The sequence below is a fragment of the Dermacentor andersoni genome, chromosome 5 (genome assembly GCF_023375885.2).
Source record: "Dermacentor andersoni chromosome 5, qqDerAnde1_hic_scaffold, whole genome shotgun sequence".
Taxonomy (NCBI): domain Eukaryota; kingdom Metazoa; phylum Arthropoda; class Arachnida; order Ixodida; family Ixodidae; genus Dermacentor; species Dermacentor andersoni.
In genome coordinates, this window is record NC_092818.1 from 4,213,257 (window position 1) to 4,228,543 (window position 15,287).

Consider the following 15,287-nt stretch of genomic DNA (forward strand, 5'->3'; position numbering starts at 1 on the left):
AAAACTCTAAAAAATTTTGAAAAACCCTTGCGAAAAGCGAACAAACCCACGGGATAACGAAAAGCTATGGGTAGAGCCATAGGAGGACAAACATAAAACTGTAACTACATTGTACGTAGTTCCCCTGATATCTCATTGGTCTCGCTTTTTTGGCAGTGCCATGTTTTGGTTTCGATCTTTACATAGGGAGAACTTGTACCGAGTTTCCCAAGTAATGCAAATTAACATAGGTGAAATAAAAATGCTTATCATTGCAAAGAATCATCAGTAGATTGTTTGTCATGAAGAAAAAGCATATTGAGTGATGCTGAAGCTTATGTAAGGAGTGCGCCCCTTTTAATGAAGTTTAACTTTTCCTCTCACTTGCCAGTGTTCCTGACAAATATGACTCGCCCAACAGCGCCTCCCCCCTCCCCATCCTGCTTGGCATCAAAATCACCTCAGGCCTTGTCAAAAAAAAAAATCTGGCTACATGCCTGGATGTCCACATTTAGATCATTAATTGAAACAAACAATTCCATACAGGTGAAGTTGTCGGAAGTTTACAAGTGCAGCTGCAGCCAAGAACAGAGCAAAATATGCTTCAGCCAGCAGCTTGATACTTTTATTGCCTTGTCATAAGCAAGGAAGAATATAGTATTCACTGGTATTCACAAATGGAGAACCTTTCTTGAGAGAGATTTATGAGACAACCTCAAAAGTCGCTGCACTGTTTAATTAACATTCCTAGCCCAGTTGGCTAAGAAGGGCTGCAGCAACTTCCTCAAGAATATTTTGCAATGTTCCTCAGTATGAGCATGGTCCTTTCTCCGATACATTAATTGCCGACACTTTGTGAAATGTGGGAGTAATGCTGACATCAACAGGTGGCACAGATTGCTGCTTTTTCGAATCTCATCTGTCTTCTTGACCTGCTGAACAAAGATACAAGTCAGCTGGCAAAGCTTAACAACTTCCATTTTAGGGTGTGTCAAGCCTCCATTGTCCATATTTGCAATCAGCCCGTAGAGTGGCCCAGTTGATTCTGGTGCTTCCAGCAGGATCTTGCACAATTTGCATGGCAGCTGAAAACCAGTGTCAAATGTTTCATAAAGCAACTTGATTGTGGTAAGGAAGGGTTCTGCTCTAAGAGTCGTAACATCATAAATAAAGTTATGCAGCACAAAGTTATGCACAGGCTTCGGAACTTCCAAAAGCACTCACATTAAAAGCATTGGGGGCACGCCACCGTATGGAACAAGGTCATGCAACTGCCATTCTTTCTGTAGGCTGCCCTTCAATGGGCCATCGCCCCTCTGCCCAACTGCTTCATGCGAGCGAGGTAGCCTGGATGCTCCATCGCCACCTGCCATCTCATACGGAATACCTGCCTGTCCAAGCTGAAGCAGATCATCGACTCTTAACTTTGCCTCTGTTTCTGGCCACAAACGCACTTCCCGTCTGGCAACCTGGCTGCACTATCAGTGAGGTCACCCCGTCCCAGCTGCTACTTAGCCCAGAACTGTTTCTCGGCCAGTCGGGGCACGCCACAGTATGGAACAAGGTCATGCAACTGCCGTTCTTTCTGCAGGCCACCCTTCAGTGGGCCATCACCCCTCTGCCCAACTGCGTCGTGCATAGCGAGGTAGCCTGGATGCTCCATCGCCACCTGCCATCTCATACGGAATACCTGCCCGTCCAACCCGAAGCGGATCATCGACTCTTTACTTTGCCTCCGTTTCTGGCCACAAACGCACTTTCCGTCTGGCAACCTGGCTGTACTATCAGTGAGGCTGCCCCGTTCCAGCTGCTTCTTAGCCTGGAACTGTTTCTCGGCCATTCGGGGCACGCCACCGTATTGAACAAGGTCATGCAACTGCCATTCTTTCTGCAGGTTAGTTACCTTGCAAACGCAAGCTGCTTCCGCACCAATGACCGTTTTCTAATTGCGGTGTCATGCCCCCCTGAGTTGATTGACAGTTGTCGCAATCATTTATGCAAGTTGTTATGCTCCTGGTACGTTACTTTTCACAATGTATCTTTTTTGCTTATACCGGCTGGCGACGTGGAATCGAACACAGGCACTGCTTCTTAACTTTAATCTATTTCCAAAGCACTATCTCGTTTAGAATCTTCCCAAAGCACCGTGCTAAATGAACTCGCACTAATCCGTACTTCCCAGACTAACATTGAAGCTATGATCAGTGCCCTTTCTGCTCGTGTTGATATCTTAGAAAAAAGAGTTGATGAAGTTCAATCAGTGCACTCACAGCCTTCTTATGGCACAAGTGGCTACATCGCTAATCTGGCTTACCAATTAAAAGCGCTGGAGGAAAAATGTGACGACGCGGAAAACCGACAGAGGCGTCCTAACCTGCTGTTCTTGGGAATTCCTGATGCTAACAACGAAAGCTGGGCACAATCAGAAATGCACGTAACCTCATTCTCATCAGAGAAGCTTAACATTTCCATTGCAGCGGCTGATTTGGAGCGTGCACACAGACTAGGTCGCTTCCAGAAATACAAAAATCGTCCCATCATCGTCAAATTCGCATGTTTTAAAGATAGAACCGCCATCCTTCAACCAGCTTCCAAACTTAAAGGCTCCTCTCTTGCGGTTCGCGAGGATTTCTCTACACGTGTGTGCAGCGCGGAAAAAGTTAAATTCGTTTGGTATATAAACAGGCTCCCAATTTAAAATTCGTTTTGACAGGCTCATATCCCGGCCACGGCGGCCGCATTTCGATGGGGGCGAAATGCGAAAACACCCGTGTGCTTAGATTTAGGTGCACGTTAAAGAACCCCAGGTGGTCGAAATTTCCGGAGTCCTCCACTACGGCGTGCCTCATAATCAGAAAGTGGTTTTGGCACGTAAAACCCCATAATTTAATTTAATTTAACAGGCTCATCATAGAAGACAAGCAGTTTGTCTATGACGCCGAGCCTGATTCAGTCATGGAACTAACAAAGTAGCCATCAACTCGAATTGAAAATCTTCCATTTTCCCACTCTACCCTACCCAGTTACGCGGCATCAAGGAGCCCCATGTTTCACGCAATGAAAGTTATGTTAACCAATGCTCGAAGCTTCATGCCAAAAAAAGAAACACTGGAAATGATCACCACAGATGATGACACTGACATTGTTGTTATCACAGAGTCATGGCTAAACTCTGATATCGAGGACCATTAACTTCTGAACTACCCATCGTATACCATTTATAGGCAAGATAGGACCGGTCGTCGGGGGGGGTCTTGGTATCTGTCAAACTATGGCTGGTCTCTTCTCGCTTAGCTACTGATGGTCACCACGAGATCCTTTGTCTCAAGATAGTAATGCCGACAAGCACGACCATACTGATTTCTTGTTACCATCTCCTTGATTGTGACATTACATTTACAAACAAACTTAATTCCATCATATGCAATGTAATCTCCCGTTTTCCTCATGATAATCTTGTGCTATGGCAGCGACTTCAACTTTCCGGATATTGACTGGGAAAACTGCATCGCTTCAACCCGCGCGTCCAAAGATTTCCTAGAAGCAGTTCTTATGTACAACCTTAGCCAAGTAGTTACCAGACCTACTCGCAGTACTAACATTCTTGAGTTAGTACTTACTACCAATAATGAACTAATTTATTCATTACAGTATGTTAAAGGTGTTAGCGATCACAACATGTTGTTTTTTAACATAGCTGTAGAACTTCCTACCCGCCAGCCGTCTACTAAATACATCCGAGATTACAATAAAGCAAACTCGTTTTTTTGTAGACTTCCATCAATCAGCCCCTTCCAGAACAGCTGAGCAAAACTGGTTACTCTATAAACATTAACTTTTGTCTCTTCTTGATGCTCATGTTCCTCTTGTACGTATTCACGGGGATGCCGGCAGACCCTGGTATTCGAACAACCTTAAAAAACTATCTAGGAAAAAAAAACTCATTTTCCTCAAACTCAAACGACGCAACAATCCGCTCCGCAAAAATTGGAAAAATACTTCACATTATTGTGGGAGTACACAAGTTTGCAGAGACAATCTAAACGCAAATATTTCCACCAGGACCTGCCGAGCATTCTGCGTGACAACCCTCGCAAATTCTGGAACTCATTATCACTTAAACGTACTTCATGTCATAGTATCACGTTAATCAACTTGGATGGGTCTCTTGTTTCAGTGAATCAGCGTCCCGATGTCATGAACTGTTATTTTTGCTCGGTTTTCACTAATCAACCTCCCACTGATTGCTATCTACTCACTTTTCAGAAATGCCAGCTGTTATTATGACTACTCAAGGAATCTCCAATTTAATCGATAACCTTAAACTTTCCAGTGCGCCAGGCCCAGATGGCATAACGGCCAAAGCTTTAAAGACCACCAAATTTCAATGTAGCCACTTCTTGAAATTGATTTTCCCTCAATCTATTGCCTCTTCCACTATTCTGAATGATTGGAAAATTAGCACTACAGTCGCTGACTGACTTTCTGGACTCCGAAAATTCGGACATGCTCAATTATTCGGTCTGCTTCGCGGCACCATCATTCTCCCCATAGACCATAATGTATAACAACTTCCGAAAGTTCGGACGCCTTGCAACCTCTCGTCTGATTTTTCAGACACTCCTTGAGCCAACTCGATCGACAGCACCATGCGCCGACTCTGACTGTTGCATGGTTCGACTTGCTGAACGCCATTTTTGTTTTGAACAGAGCCTCCTTGCTGCCCCACGAAGTGGCGCTACTGCAAATCCCTGCTCATCATCATCGTTTCTGCCTGGTTTGCAGCTACAGCAGTTCCGGTCTCAGCTTAGTATGCCATGTCAAGACAATCCAGCAGCTGATTTGTTTGTTTCTTCGTGCACGACGCTGCGAGTAGGCCAGGTTTTTCGTTTGTGCGACTGATGTCGGGGTGATGGCGTGGTGATGTTTGCTTTGTGTGCTGTGTCGAGGTTGCGGTGATGCAACGCGGCATACGGAAACATCGCGTCAAGTGTCTAATGGCGCCGACATTGCCCGCGCATACTGCGCTGGGGAATGCCGGCAAGCGGGTACCGGGAGGCCTAGGATTTGTCGCCTTCCGATGTGCTCCCTACTGACGCGAAAAATATTTTGCCGAAACCTGCGCAGTGGTTGCATTGCGATTCCGGACACCGTCTCATTTGACAATTTCACAGGTGCTGATACTGCTGTACTGACATGCACAGAACTCGACGACGGTGAGATCATTCGTCAGGTTTCTGCTGCGCCGCCGGACGATGACTGCAAGTCGGAAGATGACGCACCATGGGCTACGCTGCCGTCGCATGCGGAGCGTGTACAAACAGTGACTGTGCTTTCAGCAGCCGTACGACTCTCTCCGAGGTTCAGGCTTATCTGATTGCGCGTAAACGGAACAGCGTGCAACGATGCATTCACGATTTCTTCACACCTACTGCCAAGCCCGAATAAGTGCGTGGAAATAAAGGATTTTATTTTTCTTAATCTGCTTTTTCGGACACCTGTTTATCCGGACATTTCCGCTGTTCCCGTGAGGTCCGAATGTATTGTGAGGAACGTGAGGTCCGAATGTAATGTAATGTCGGCAACTGTATTGTACCTCTGCACAAATCTGGTAGTCATTCCAGTCCATATAATTACTACCCTATTTCCCTAATGTGCATACCTTGTAAAATTCTAGAGCATATATTGTACTCCAGCATTGCATCTCATTTAGACAAGCACTCTTTTTTCTTTTCCAATCAACCTGGATTTAGACGAGGCCACTCATGTGAAATGCAGCTGTTCGAATTCACCACAGACCTTCACCTCCACCTTGACTCCAGTTTCCAAACCGATGTTATCTATCTTGACTTTGCAAAGGCGTTTGATCGTGTCGTCCATCTACGTCTTACTGCGAAACTTGCTTATCTGAATTTCGACCCACTTTTATCGTCCTGGATTGAATGTTTTCTCACAAACCACTCGCAACACACTGTACTGTCATCAATAACCTCAAGTCGTCAAGTAGTCCAGTCTTGTCAGGTGTACTACAGGGCTCTGTGCTCGGGCCTCTTTTGTTTCTAATTTTTATAAATGACCTCCCTAACAGCATTCTTTCATCAATTCAGTTATTCGCTGATGACTGCGTCCTATATTGGCACATATCCTCCCATAATGACCAACTAATACTCCAGGAAGACCTAAGCAAAATAGCAAATTGGTGCTCTATTTGGCTCACGTCCCTCAACGTTTCCAAGTGCAAGTACATGTGAGTAACTCGCAAGCGGGACATCATTAACCACCAGTACTCTCTTAATTCCACAGCCCTGATTCAAGTTGGCTCTTACCGTTATCTAGGTGTTACTATCACTAATCAGCTTACGCGGTCTGCACACATACCTCAACCTATAAACGACTGTTCTAAATCACTTGGCCTACTCAAAAAATAGATTTTTCTGTCTTTTGTTCCTGTACGCAAGCTCGCCTATGAAACCTTCATTTGGACTAAACTGGAGTATGCCTCAGCAATCTGGAACCCTCACCAGTCTTATCTTATTAACTTGCTCGAAGCAGTGCAGAATAGCGGAGCACGTTTTATCGCTTCAAACTATGACTGGCATACAAGGATAAGCTGCATTAAATCATCCCTCAGCATCCCTGGCCTAACACTTCGTAGGAAGATTTCACAACTTTCCCTTTTCCACAAACTCTATTATAATTTCCCACATCTCAGGAACACTCTTTTACTTCCGCCCAACCGCTTGTCTAAGCGTCTCTTTAGCAACCTGTGTCTGCAATGTCTTCATGGTTCCTCTAATGCCTTCAACAACTCTTTCTTACCTAGTGCTATTGAATTGTGGAATGTGCTACCCAACAGCATAGTAAATGAAAGTGATCCAGATAAATTAGGCACCTATTGTCATGTTTTTTTAAACCCTTAAAGGGCCCCTGAAATGGTTCGGACAAATTTTGTAGACGCGTAGGGTACAGCTCAAGTAGCACATTCGCACCACAATTTAAGGGAAGTGTTACGTATTAATGGAGGTACAAGCGATTAGAAGTTACCCTCCTCCCTAGCCATGCTTTTCCTCCTCAACTCGTTCGCCGAGTGATCGGGGCTAAGCTCCGCCTTCACTGGTTTTGCGTCACGATGCGACGTCACATCGTCCACTTCCGTTTGTTTTGGAGCCCGCCCCCGCCCGCGCGAAACCTGTCTGCTAGCCGCTTGGCCGTCGACCCCAGGCGAAAGCTATCGAAGCAGCGTGCGTTGCGAGTATTCTGTCGTAGCACCGAACGTGTCTGGTATTCCGGTAATCACACAATAGCCGAACATTTCGGCGGAACGGTGGAGGTGTAAACTCAAGCTGATAAAGGAACTTTAGCGTAGACGTACGTGAGCTGCCTGATCGGCCCCCCATGGTCCAGCCACCCATTGGCGCAGAGCTTAACCAGCCAAAGAAAGAGCCGATATTGCTCTAACCAAGTGTAAAACATTTTAAACATTAAAAAAAAAAACGTGTTAGCGATTACACTCCTGCGAAAAATTTACATCGGCAGCAAAGAAGAATACATTTTGTTACTGCTACTGTGTGTGGTTGAGCTCTATGCCACCAGGTAGCTGCACTGTGCAGACCATTCACATTTGCGCTTCCGTTCATTCTCTGAAACGACACGCAAGGGGACACGGCCAGGCCCTGTCCCCTTGCGCTTGAATTTACCCTAATACTGGACTCGCGAAACGCTATTGCGTTAGTGATCTTCTGGTGTAAAGTGTTGGCCGCAGTCGCGCAAATACTGGCGACAATCGGATAGCGGCAGTTCGATGCGCTGCAGCCAGTCCACTCGTCTACTGGCTTGCAGAGGGACACTATGTCGCAGCTGACATATTGTTAGTCACTACGTTTGCAGTGCACAACGCAACAAAGTCGAATCATAGCGCTCACGAAAAGACAGACCGACACTGACGGCGGAGCTCTCGTCAAAGACTGAGCACGTTGTAACACAAGCAGACGACACTTGCTGTGTGCTGGAAGTGCTTAAGTGTACTGAAAAATTGTTCTTGTGCATTCTCTTCATGTTACTTTCTTTTTATAAAAACAACTTGACTAACATTTCAACTATTACTAACATCATTTGTTTACCATAAAGTTGGAAAAATTATAGATCACGTGCCCTGGTCAGCCAATCGGATAGCTCGCCCCACTGACGTCATATGGGTGATTTCCGTCATATGGGTAGGGGCGGCTTAAAATTCCACCGAGCAGTGTGCTGCAATCGGCAGTGATGTGCATTTTTAAAAACTTATTATAAATTACATGCTTTACGCGGAGCACTTAGATGTGTGAATTATTGATCAGAAGGGCCTACTCTAACGATTCAGTATGTTTGTAGAAAATCGTCAATATCGTTTCAGGGTCCCTTTAACCTACCACTACTATGCAGTTACTCTAACGTCGTAACTTTTTTTTTTACTTCTCTGTTATATTGCCGGTTGTGTTGCCATTTCTACTGCCGGTTCGTACCTTACTTTGTTTTGTTTTTAATTTTTCTTGCCCATCGTCTACTAGCATGTATACCAAGTTTTGTTTTCCATTGTACAAATGAGTTAACCATTGTATAATAATGACCATAGTGTTTCTTGACGCTTTTGCCCCCCCCCCCCTTCTGTAGTACCCTGAAAGGGGTCCTTAAAGGACAATAAACGATGATGATGACTCACATTAAGTTGCAGGGGAACTCGTGATATTTCACAGTCGGGTCCTTTTTGGCATTTGCGTTGCAGAGCAGCACACAACAGTTGCACAGCATTGCGCCATATTGTCACGTGGTCGTGACATCAAAGAACACAGTACCAATACTGTGAAAGTCAAAACTAGATTTTATTGGGCGAACCTGTGCCAACAAGAAGAGGCTACACTTATAGCACAACGATAGCAGCGAACACGGTCGGCGATCGGCGAAAATCTGATCAACGGGCCAAGCACGTCCCCTTTTATTCATGAATCTTGGAATGTTCCAGACTAATCGTTGGGACCCGCGTACCTTCCACAAAGTTCTACATCATTCGCGTCAGGCGATGAAATCAGATAACATAAGGTGCGGCGTCAACAGAAAGCGGATAGAAGCATAGATAACTTTCCAGAAACTTCGGATACATGCAGGCGCGTCCCGCGCTGTGCGATAACATTTGTTAGGCGGCGAAACTTGGTTGCCCGATAAAGACAAAGAAGTACACGTGTCAATACCCCCCTCTAAAAAAGCATCGACCCAATGCTGCAAACAAACGAAAGTAATAAAGAAAACCACTCGTAGCAAACAAAACAACAAAATAAGGAAGTTCGTCAGCATCCGTAAAATGGTTTAAGGCGCACCACGTAGACCACTTCAGATCGTGCGCGGCGCCGCTGTGAATGCGAAATGCCGTCTGGCACGACCTCATAGTCCAGTGCGCCAATACGTCTTATGACCTTGTAGGGTCCGAAATAGCGGCGCAGTAGCTTCTCACTGAGTCCTCGTAGGCGTATCGGGGTCCATACCCAAACACGGTCGCCGGGCTGGTACTCGACGAAGCGTCGTCGGAGGTTGTAGTGTCGGCTGTCGGTCCTCTGCTGGTTCTTGATCCGCAGGCAGGCGAGCTGTCGGGCTTCTTCGGCGCGCTGGAGATAGGTAGCGACGTCAAGATTCTCTTCGTCAGTGACGTGCGGCAGCATAGCGTCGAGCGTCGTGGTCGGGTTACTGCCATAAACCAGCTTAAACGGCGTGATCTGTGTCGTTCCTTGCAGCGCCGTGTTGTAAGCGAAGGTTACATATGCCAGGACCGCGTCCCACGTCTTGTGCTCGACGTCGATGTACATTGCTAGCATGTCGGCGAGGGTCTTGTTCAGGCGCTCCCGTGAGACCATTCGTTTGCGGATGGTAGGCAGTGGTCCCCCTGTGCCTTGTCTGGCTGTATTGCAGAATAGCTTGTGTGAGCTCTGCTGTAAAAGCCCTTCCTCTGTCCGTGATGAGGACTTCTGGGGCACCATGTCGCAGCAGGATGTTCTTGACGAAAAATTTTGCCACTTCGGCTGCGCTGCCTTTCGGTAGAGCTTTAGTTTCAGCGAAGCGGGTGAGATAGTCCGTCGCCACGACGATAAACTTATTTCCGGAAGTTGATGTCGGAAACGGTCCCAACAAGTACATCCCGATCTGCTGAAAAGGTCGGTAAGGAGGCTAGATCGGCTGTAGTAATCCTGCTGGCCTTGTCGGTGGTGTCTAGCGTCGCTGACAGTCCCGGCATATCTGGACGTAACGGGCGACATCGGCAGTTAGGTGCGGCCAGTAATACCTTTCTTGTATCCTCGATAGCGTCCGGGAGAGACCGAGGTGCCCAGCGGTCGGATCGTCATGTAGGGCGTGCAGTACATCTGGACACAGCGCCGACGGAACAACAAGAAGGTAGTTGGCGTGGACTGGTGAGAAGTTCTTCTTCACGAGTAGGTTGTTTTGAAGCGTGAACGAAGACAATCCACGCCTAAATTCCCTAGGGACAACGTTGGTGTCCCCTTCCAAATACTTGTCTAGAGGTTTTAGCTCCGGGTCTCCTCGTTGCTGTTCGGTGAAGTCTTCCGCACTTATTATTCCAAGGAAGGCGTCTTCATCCTCGTCATCTTGCGGCGGCGGGTCAATGGGGGCACGTGATAGGCAATCGGCATCTGAGTGTTTTCGTCCGGACTTGTATGTTACAGTAATGTCGTATTCTTGTAGTCTGAGGCTCCACCGTGCCAGTCGTTCTGAAGGGTCTTTTAAGTTAGCTAGCCAACACAACGCGTGATGATCGCTGACCACTTTGAATGGCCTGCCATATAGGTAAGGGCGAAATTTCGCTGTAGCCCAAATGATGGCGAGGCATTCCTTTTCGGTTGTTGAATAATTGCCTTCTGCTTTTGACAACGACCGGCTAGCGTAAGCTATCACGTGTTCATGTCCATCTTTTCTCTGGACTAGGATGGCACCGAGGCCTAGGCTACTGGCATCAGTGTGTATTTTGGTATCGGCGTGCTCGTCGAAATGCCCAAGTACGGGCGGCGACTGCATGCATCGTTTGAGTTCTTGAAATGCGTCGACCTGCGGCGTTTCCCACTTGAAATCGACGTCACATTTAGTTAGCTGTGTCAACGGCTCAGCGATGTGTGAAAAGTCCTTGACAAAGCGCCTGTAGTAGGCACACATGCCAAGGAATCTCACCATCATCATCATCATCAGCCTGGTTACGCTCACTGCAGGGTAAAGGCCTCTCCCATACTTCTCCAACTGCCCCGGTCATGTACTAATTGTGGCCATGTGGACCCTCCAAACTTCCTAATCTCATCTGCCCACCTAACTTTCTGTCGCCCCCTGCTATGCTTCCCTTCCCTCGGAATCCAGTCCGTAACCCTTAATGACCATCGGTTATCTTCCCTCCTCATTACATGTCCTGCCCATGCCCATTTCTTTTTCTTGATTTCAACTAAGATGTCATTAACGCGCGTTTGTTCCCTCACCCAATCTGCTCTTTTCTTATCCCTTAATGTTACACCTACCATTCTTCTTTCCATAGCTCGTTGCGTCGTCCTCAATTTAAGTAGAACCCTTTTCGTAAGCCTCCAGGTTTCTGCCCCGTACGTGAGTACTGGTAAGACACAGCTGTTATAAACTTTTCTCTTGAGGGATAATGGCAATCTGCTGTTCATGATCTCAGAATGCCTGCCAAACGCACCCCAGCCCATTCTTATTCGTCTGATTATTTCACTCTCATGATCCGGATCAGCAGTCACTACCTGTCCTAAGTAGATGTATTCCCTTACCACTTCCAGTGCCTCGCTACCTATCGTAAACTGCTGTTCCCTTCCAAGACTGTTAAACATTACTTTAGTTTTCTGCAGATTAATTTTTAGACCCACCCTTCTGCTCTGCCTCTCCAGGTCAGTGAGCATACCTTGCAGTTTGTCCCCTGAGTTACTAAGCAAGGCAATATCATCAGCGAAGCGCAAGTTACTAAGGTATTCTCCATTTACTCTTATCCCCAATTCTTCCCAATCCAGGTCTCTGAATACCTCCTGTAAACATGCTGTGAATAGCATTGGAGAGATCGTATCTCCCTGCCTGACGCCTTTCTTTATAGGGATTTTGTTGCTTTCTTTATGGAGGACTACAGTGGCTGTGGAGCCGCTATAGATATCTTTCAGTATTTTTACGTACGGCTCGTCTACACCCTGATTCCGCAATGCCTCCATGACTGCTGAGGTTTCGACTGAATCAAACGCTTTCTCATAATCAATGAAAGCTATATATAATGGTTCGTTATATTTCGCACATTTCTCTATCACCTGATTGATAGTGTGAATATGATCTATTGTTGAGTAGCCTTTACGGAATCCTGCCTGGTCCTTTGGTTGACGGAAGTCTAAGGTGTTCCTGATTCTATTTGCAATTACCTTAGTAAATACTTTGTAGGCAACGGACAGTAAGCTGATCGGTCTATAATTTTTCAAGTCTTTGGCGTCCCCTTTCTTATGGATTCTACGCAAGGAATCTACACACTGCCTTCTTGTCGATGGGCTGCAAAATCTTTGCGATGGCAGCTGTCTTCTGCGGGTCGGGGCGGACTCCAGACTTGCTGATGACGTGGCCTAGGAACAGAAGCTCATCGTAAGCGAAGCGGCACTTTTCTTGTTTCAGAGTGAGCCCTGATGACTTGATGGCCTCTAGTACTGTTGCAAGCCGCCTAAGGTGATCGTCGAAATTTCCGGCGAAGACAATGACATCATCCAAGTAAACGAGACAGGTCTGCCACTTCAATCCTGCTAAAACCGTGTCCATCACGCGCTGCAACGTTGCAGGCACCGAGCACAGTCCGAATGGCATAACCTTGAACTCGTAGAGGCCGTCTGGGGTGATGAAGGCCGTCTTTTTGCGATCTCTTTCGTCAACTTCTATTTGCCAATAGCCAGACCTGAGGTCCATCGACGAGAAGTATTTAGCGTTGCAGAGCCGATCCAATGCGTCGTCTATCCGTGGGAGGGGGTATACGTCCTTCTTTGTGATCTTGTTCAGACGATGATAATCGACGCAGAAACGTAAGGTTCCGTCCTTTTTCTTCACCGGGACAACAGGGGATGCCCACGGGCTTTTCGATGGCTGGATGATGTCGTCGCGAAGCATTTCGTCGACTTGTTCTCTTATAGCTTCACGTTCTCGAGGCGATACTTGGTAAGGGCTCTGGCAGAGTAGTCGAGCGCACTCCTCAGTAATTATGCGATGCTTGGCGACTGGTGTTTGTCGAATCCTCGATGACGTCGAAAAGCAGCCTTTGTATCGTCAGAGCAGACTTCTGAGTTGCTGTTGCTTAATCACAGGGAGACTTGGATTAATGTCGTAGTCTGGTTCGGGAACCATGGTCGTCGGGGTAGATGCGGCGGAATCCGGGAGGACGAACGCATTACTGGTTTCCAGAATTTCCTCGATGTACGCGATCGTCGTGCCCTTGTTGATGTGCTTGAACTCCTGGCTCAAGTTTATCAGCAACGCTTCAGTTTTCCCTCCATGCAGTCGAGCGATCCCTCTTGCTACGCAAATTTCACAGTCTAGCAGTAGACATTGGTCGCCTTCTATGACGCCTTCTAGGTCAGCGGGTGACGCCTTCTAGGTCAGCAGCATTGTTATTTGTTAGGCAGCGAAATGTGGTTGCCCGATAAAGACAAACAAGTACACGTGTCAATATGAACGAGGCTGGCTACGGCACACACGTACACAGAAGAGCCTTAACAAAGCACAGCAAGCACACACAAACTTGCTCACACACACACACGTGAAAAAGCATGAGATGAATGCGTATCGCACGAGGCAAAAACGTTCTGATGCGAACCGATTTGCTCCGAAACTGCTGTTCCATTATCCGAGACGACGGTCTCTGGACCACCGTGTACTACAAACAATGTAAGCAATTTGCAGCACACAGTTGCCGATAACATGGATATCCGAAGAAGCACCTCCAACCATTTGGCGTGTGCATTGACCACTAGGAGGAAAACAATCCCTTGGAATGGTCCTGCAAGTCAATGTGGATCTTCGACCATGGGTTCTTTGCATACTCCCAGGGATACAGCCTTGCACGTGGTGGTTCTGGCCTTGTTTCTTGACAGTGCTGACAAGCTCAGACCTTTTTCTCGATGTCTCCGGCGATTCCTGGCCACCAGATCGTGCTTCTCACTAAGGCTTTCATGCGCACAATACCAGGATGCATGCTGTGCAGCAACTCTAAAACACGACTTATTGCTTGGTTCGGAACTACCACCCTGCAGCGCCACAGAAGACAGCCACAGTACTTTGAAGGTTCGTGCTGCCGACGGACAAATGGCTTAAATTCCTCCTCCACTTTTCCATGAGGCCAACCATTCACGACCTAACGTTGAACTCCAGCTAAGGTTGGGTCACTCCGTGTGCATCAGGCGATCCTATGGGCATTCCAAGCAATTTCTGGTGCTGACTCCAGCATTTGCACTTCACCCAGTTTTTCCTCAGTTGAGCTAGTGTCTGTTGCTGCAGGTAGTCGACTAAGGGAATCTGCATTTCTGAGGCTTTGTGCGGGCCTATACTCCAATTCATAGTCATATGCAGAGAGCATTCATTAATGACCATCGTAACATCCTTGGTGACAAAACTTGAGGCATTGGTGTTGCATGGTGCAATAAACCCAGCAGAGGCTTATGATCAGTCACAATGCGAAAATGATGGCCATAGATAAACTTGTGGAACTTCTTAATGCCAAGGCCTCTCAGTCCGTCTGCGCATAGTTCCCCTCTGCAGCTGTCATTGTTCGAAAGCCATCGGCTATTGGCACCTCATAGCCATTATTGTCTACATGGCTCAACACTGCCCCAAGCCCGTAAGGTGAAGCGTCGCAGGCCATTATTAGTGGCTTCTGGTAAGCGCAGGCGGACGTGTAAACGTGAGTGGTCTGCATGGTGCAACTACCTGGTGGCACACAGCTCAAAGAGACACAAACAGCTAATATTGCATTAACCAAGCGTATTCTACTTCGCTGCTGGTGTAAATTTTCGGCACTGGCGTAATCGCACTGTTTGCCAAAAATTTACACATGCATGTAGCAAGGTAAAATACACTTGGTTACTGCAATATTAGCTGTTTCTGTCAGTTTGAGCTCTGCGTCACTAGGTGGTGGCACCATGCAGTCCGCTCCCGTTTACAGCTCCGCCCCAACGTCCTGTCCGCCTGCGGTTACCCGAATACTGGACAAGCTAAACCTCTCCATTGTCCAGGTAAGAGTTTTTTCCGTTCCTTCTAGTATG

General features: G+C 47.1%; 1 protein-coding gene across 3 annotated transcripts in view; it reads left to right on the forward strand.

The window, feature by feature from the left end:
* LOC126529909 (nuclear factor related to kappa-B-binding protein) overlaps nucleotides 1–15,287 on the forward strand; it is a 437,784-nt gene that overhangs the window by 421,424 nt on the left and 1,073 nt on the right. The gene's annotated exons all lie outside the window — the stretch shown is intronic.